The 5,000-nt window shown below is 45.6% G+C and overlaps 1 protein-coding gene across 1 annotated transcript in view; it reads right to left on the reverse strand.

Annotated features, from left to right (window-relative positions):
* gja5b (gap junction protein, alpha 5b) overlaps nucleotides 1-5,000 on the reverse strand; it is a 24,305-nt gene that overhangs the window by 6,900 nt on the left and 12,405 nt on the right. The gene's annotated exons all lie outside the window — the stretch shown is intronic.

A 5,000-nucleotide genomic window follows, 5' to 3' on the forward strand; every position in this document is an offset into this window, starting at 1 on the left:
GTGTGTGCGTGTGTGTGTGCGTGTGCGTATGCGTGTGCGAGCGTGTGTGTGTATGTGTCCGAGCGTGTGGATCCGCATGCGTGTTTCTGTATACTGCATGTGTGTGCATATACTGTATGTGTGTGTATGTTTGTGAACTACCCAATGCATGTTTGTATGTGAGTACACATACAGTATCTACGTGTATATGCCTGTCTGTCTTTGTGTCCATGTTGCTTGACATGTGAGGGAAAGTGATGAATGTCTTCACGCTGTGTGTCCTATTGTTGTCCCCAAGATGGAGCTTGGGGCCCCTAGAGGGGCCATGGAGGTACTGCAGGGGAGTCAGAAGGTACATTGTGCAAAACTAGGAAATAATAATAACCAGTAATATCCCTTCATAAATCGGTTAGTGACCATATTCACTTGTGGCACATGAATGTACTGTATTTTCTATTATTAGAATATTCAGATCGGAAAGTTAGCAATGGCCAAAAACATGTTTGTCGTTAAGGATATGGTGCGTCGGGGGTCGTGAAAATAGGGAGTCCCAGCAGAAAAGAGTTTGGCAGCCACTGAGTTAGACTGCGGCATAGTTACGCAATACTTTAGGGACACACACCAGAGTTGTATAAAGTAGAAGTAGAAAGTACTTTCACAAATGTAATTACACCACTAGTGATGAGATATTGCAAAGTTGAAACCATGTGATACCATACCACTAGTGTTGTAATTACATCTGTAAGAGTACTTCTACTTGTATTCTGGATAACACTGTACTCTGGACAGGGGCGTAGCAGGAAAATGTGGGCCCTATGTATATTCAGCTCCGATGGACCCCCACCTCTTTAATCCTGTCCTGTGATCACTTGTGGTTTGATGCTAATGCCCCCATTCACTTCCAGTGATTATGCTAAGCATGCTAATAATTCTGATCCAATAAGTGTAATTACTGAAAAAACTGAGAAGAAAATGATACGCACATCCATGAATAATGCTTGGAAATACTGCATATGTGCGAAAATTAAAAAAAATGGTGGTCTGTTCCTTTAACCCCCTTGTACGACACCCCTGACTCTGGGAAGAATGATATTGCAAAGTTGAAACCATGTAATACCATAACACAGTATTGTAATTACTTCTGTAAGACTACTACTACTTTTACATTGGACAACACTGTGCTCTGGACAACAGAGACAAACAACCCAATTTTGGGGTTTCGTCCCCCAGTTTGGTAATGGCTGGTGTGTAAAAGAAACTGCTTTCCCCCGGCCTGGCCTAGGGGGCATAAACCTTTCCCAACGTGCTGTTACCCCGGCCTGTGGAGCATACCGGTAAACCTTTCCCACAGTGCTGAGGACTGATGGGATGAGGGCTCGTGATGAGGCTGGGCAGAGCCACTACTAAGGTTTTCGAGGGCCGAAGCATAACTGGTAAGGAGTACCCCCTCAGAAATAAATAATAGCAATAATAATAATCTACAAATGAGTATGTTTTGCAATGTAATTCAATTTATTGGCATGACGTTTTTTTTAGTCTCAATTTAAGAGGCCCCAATTTTAGGGGCAAAGTGGTTGGTGCCCCAAGCACTCTGCGTACTCTGCTTATGTCTAGCGGCGCCCTGGGTCCCGGCCCCCCAGTTAGGTCTATAAGGGAAACTGCTTTCCCCCGGCCCAGCCCAGGGGGCATAAACCTTTCCCACAGCGCTCATAGCTAATGGGCTGATGGCTCATACATACACGCACGCACGCACACACGCACGCACGCACGCACGCACGCACGCACGCACGCACGCACGCACGCACACACACACACACACACACACACACACACACACACACACACACACACACACACACACACACACACACACACACACACACACACACACAGTGGCTGATGAGCCGATGGGCCTCGTGGTGGGGCTGGGAAACGGCCAGCCATCCCAAGGAAGTCTCGTCTAAATTTACACACATGAGCAAAAAAAGTAGGCGAAAACAAACATTCCTCATTCCTCATTGCTGCGTCTGTGTGTATCTCTCTTGCGTCGGGGTCTGACTCAGGGCCAAGGGAACACAGTCACCTCTGGTCAAAAAACATCTGGAATGACTGATAGCCCTGTAAAACTGGTGGACATGTTGTTTTCTGACTGATTTAAAGCAGAGAGTGTTTATGGGTAGTACGAGAGAGGAATCTCGCAACTTTTTCCGGGTGGTACTGTCCACTAAGTGGCGCCATCCAGACAGCGCAGAGGAGTGCCAAGGAGCGCAGAGGCTGTTGAAATGAATGGGGTCCCATGGAGCTCAACCACGATGCTGCCATTGTTTTGGGAGAGAATTGGTATCATCGTTTCAATTTATTTTTCCAAAAGGCAGGATAGATTATCCTTTCGAACAGCACTTAGTTTGAATGTTTAAACTGGCTGGATCTTTGTAAAATACGACTTTATTGTCAATATGACGTCACGAGTGGCTTCACACACTGCGTTTGGATTGGTCGGCCGGCTGCATTGCTGTGATCACGACGGCCGTAAAGCAATTTTGTTAGCAAGATGCTAGCGGAGCCTGACTCATAAATGCCAAAGCTGTAGGAAATCAGAAGGACATAACTCCCAGGTTATTGTACTGTACATTTCATTGAAATCCACAATGGTTTCTCAGAACTTACAGTAATATTGTCAAGTTTCAGCCGACAGCGAGCACAATGTCAAGTTATTAGCGCCAGCCTTATGAGCTCTGCTGTCTCGACAGCGCTCCCTAGGTGAACTGCAGGCACGGGTTGGAGGGCGAGATTCAACACTGTATGTAAAACCACTGAGTTTAAAGCCACAGTAGGCAATTTCTGAGGTGCCCACCAAGATGCCTGACTGAAAATCGACCCTGTCAAAAAGTCTGATGTGGTGAATGATTGAAACATTCTAAGAACTTGTGACAGTCCTTCTTACTACAAGGAGCCCCGTCCTAACCGATATTTCCACCATTGCCTGCATTACGGTTTTCTTTTACAAGCTAGCCCATGTTTCGAAAGTTTCATCTTAGAGTGCCAAGCACTCAATACTTGATAGATTATGCCTTCTGCAGTACATTAAGTAAAATGTATGGCAGGTTTGTTTTGAAGTGTTAGTTTGGAGCTGGTGGAGGTGTCAATATGAGATGCTTTGTTGAGATGAACTACCAATAGGCTTTTAATGCTAAACCCAAGCCCTAGTGCATTGCAATGGCTTGGTAGGTCTGCTCAACAGGTAGCTCATATTGACACAATACCAGCCCATCAGTCGGTTTTTAATAGTGGGTGTTTCTTCCCATAGACTGTGAGAGTCATTTTCTCATTTACAAGTGGATGAATCAACTTGAAAGCTTGAAAACGTGTTGTTCTTTTAGAAGTTAGTGTACTCTGCCCATGAGTTTTCAACAGTAAGGGGGCAACTCCACCCTCTCCACCCATTCAGGGGACTACTCCCACCACCACACCCTACCCGCCCGTTGTAATGTTTTGGTGCATTGAGGAGAAGTGCCTCTTTCCTGAGTGTGTTGTGTGCCATGTCGTGGGGATTTCAGCCCTTTGTATGACTAATGCGGCCGAACAAAGAAACATTTCAAGTAAAAATAGCTCACCACCAACATTCACATTATATCACATGCAGTCAGTCACACACACAACAACAACACTCAGGGGCAATACAGACCCACACAGACACACACACACATACAGACACGCACATCTAGACACACAATACTGTACACACACACACACACACACACAGACACACAGTCTCTCTATCTCTGTCTTTCTATGTCTCTCTCTTCCTCTCTCTCTCTCTCTCTCTCTCTCTCTCTCTCTCTCTCTCTCTCTCTCTCTCTCTCACTCTTTCTCTGTCTCTGTCTCTCTCACTCTGTCTTATCGAAAAGTAGGGCTTGAGGTCAACTGTCTCCCCTCTTTATCACTGGTGTTTGTGTTCAAATAATGAACTCTTCCACATGAGATAGGAAAAATAGTTTGTGAAGTGTGTACATTTTGTGTAGGAAAGACCAAGATAAGTCTGTGTGTGTGTGTGTGTGTGTGTGTGTGTGTGTGTGTGTGTGTGTGTGTGTGTGTGTGTGTGTGTGTGTGTGTGTGTGTGTGTGTGTGTGTGTGTGTGTGTGTGTGTGTGTGTGTGTGTGTGTGTGTGTGTGTGTGCGTGTGCGCGTGCACGTGCACGTGCACGTGCACATGCGTGTGTGCGTGCATGCGTGCAAATCAGTGATAAACATGTAGCCTACCCTATATGATAACTGCACAGGAATTTGAGACAATGAAAATATCAGAACGGAAGCTTTTGTAGGCCTAAATGACAACACCAGAACTGAAATGCCCTCAAACGTACCCCTGGCCAAGGTAATTGGTGTATGGGCCTTAGTGTCCTTAGTGTGTAGAGTCTAAAACTATGTAGGATATGTGCAAGACGCCCTGGTAGTCTAATGGTCTAAAACGGCACACTCCGTGTACAATGCATGACTTCATGTTTCCGTAAGAAGAAAGACATGAAGAGAGAGAGAGAGAGAGAGAGAGAGAGAGAGAGAGAGAGAGAGAGAGAGAGAGAGAGAGAGAGAGAGAGGGAGAGAGGGAGAGAGGGAGAGAGATGGAAAGAGAGAGAGAAAAAAAGAGACAGAAAGATAGAGAAAGAGAGAGAGAGATAGAGATGTGGAGACAGAGAGGGAGAGAGAGAGACAGAGATGGAAACAGAGAGAAAGAGAGAGAGATAGAGAAACAAAGAGGGATAGAAACAGAGAGAGAGAGCGAGAGAGAGAGAGAGAGAAATGGAAAGAAAGAGGAGAGAGACAGAGTATAGATAAAAAGAGGGAGAGAGAGGTGGAGACAGAGAGAGAGAAAGAGAGAGAGAGATGGAAAGAGAGACAAAAAGATAGAGAGAGAGAGAGAGAGAGAGAGAGAGAGAGAGAGAGAGGTGGAAAGAGAGAGAGAGAGAGAGAGAGAGAGGTGGAGACAGAGAGGTGCCGCTGTATGCCTGAAGAAGAATAGAATAA

The sequence above is a fragment of the Engraulis encrasicolus genome, chromosome 12, assembly GCF_034702125.1.
Source record: "Engraulis encrasicolus isolate BLACKSEA-1 chromosome 12, IST_EnEncr_1.0, whole genome shotgun sequence".
Classification (NCBI taxonomy): Eukaryota; Metazoa; Chordata; class Actinopteri; order Clupeiformes; family Engraulidae; genus Engraulis; species Engraulis encrasicolus.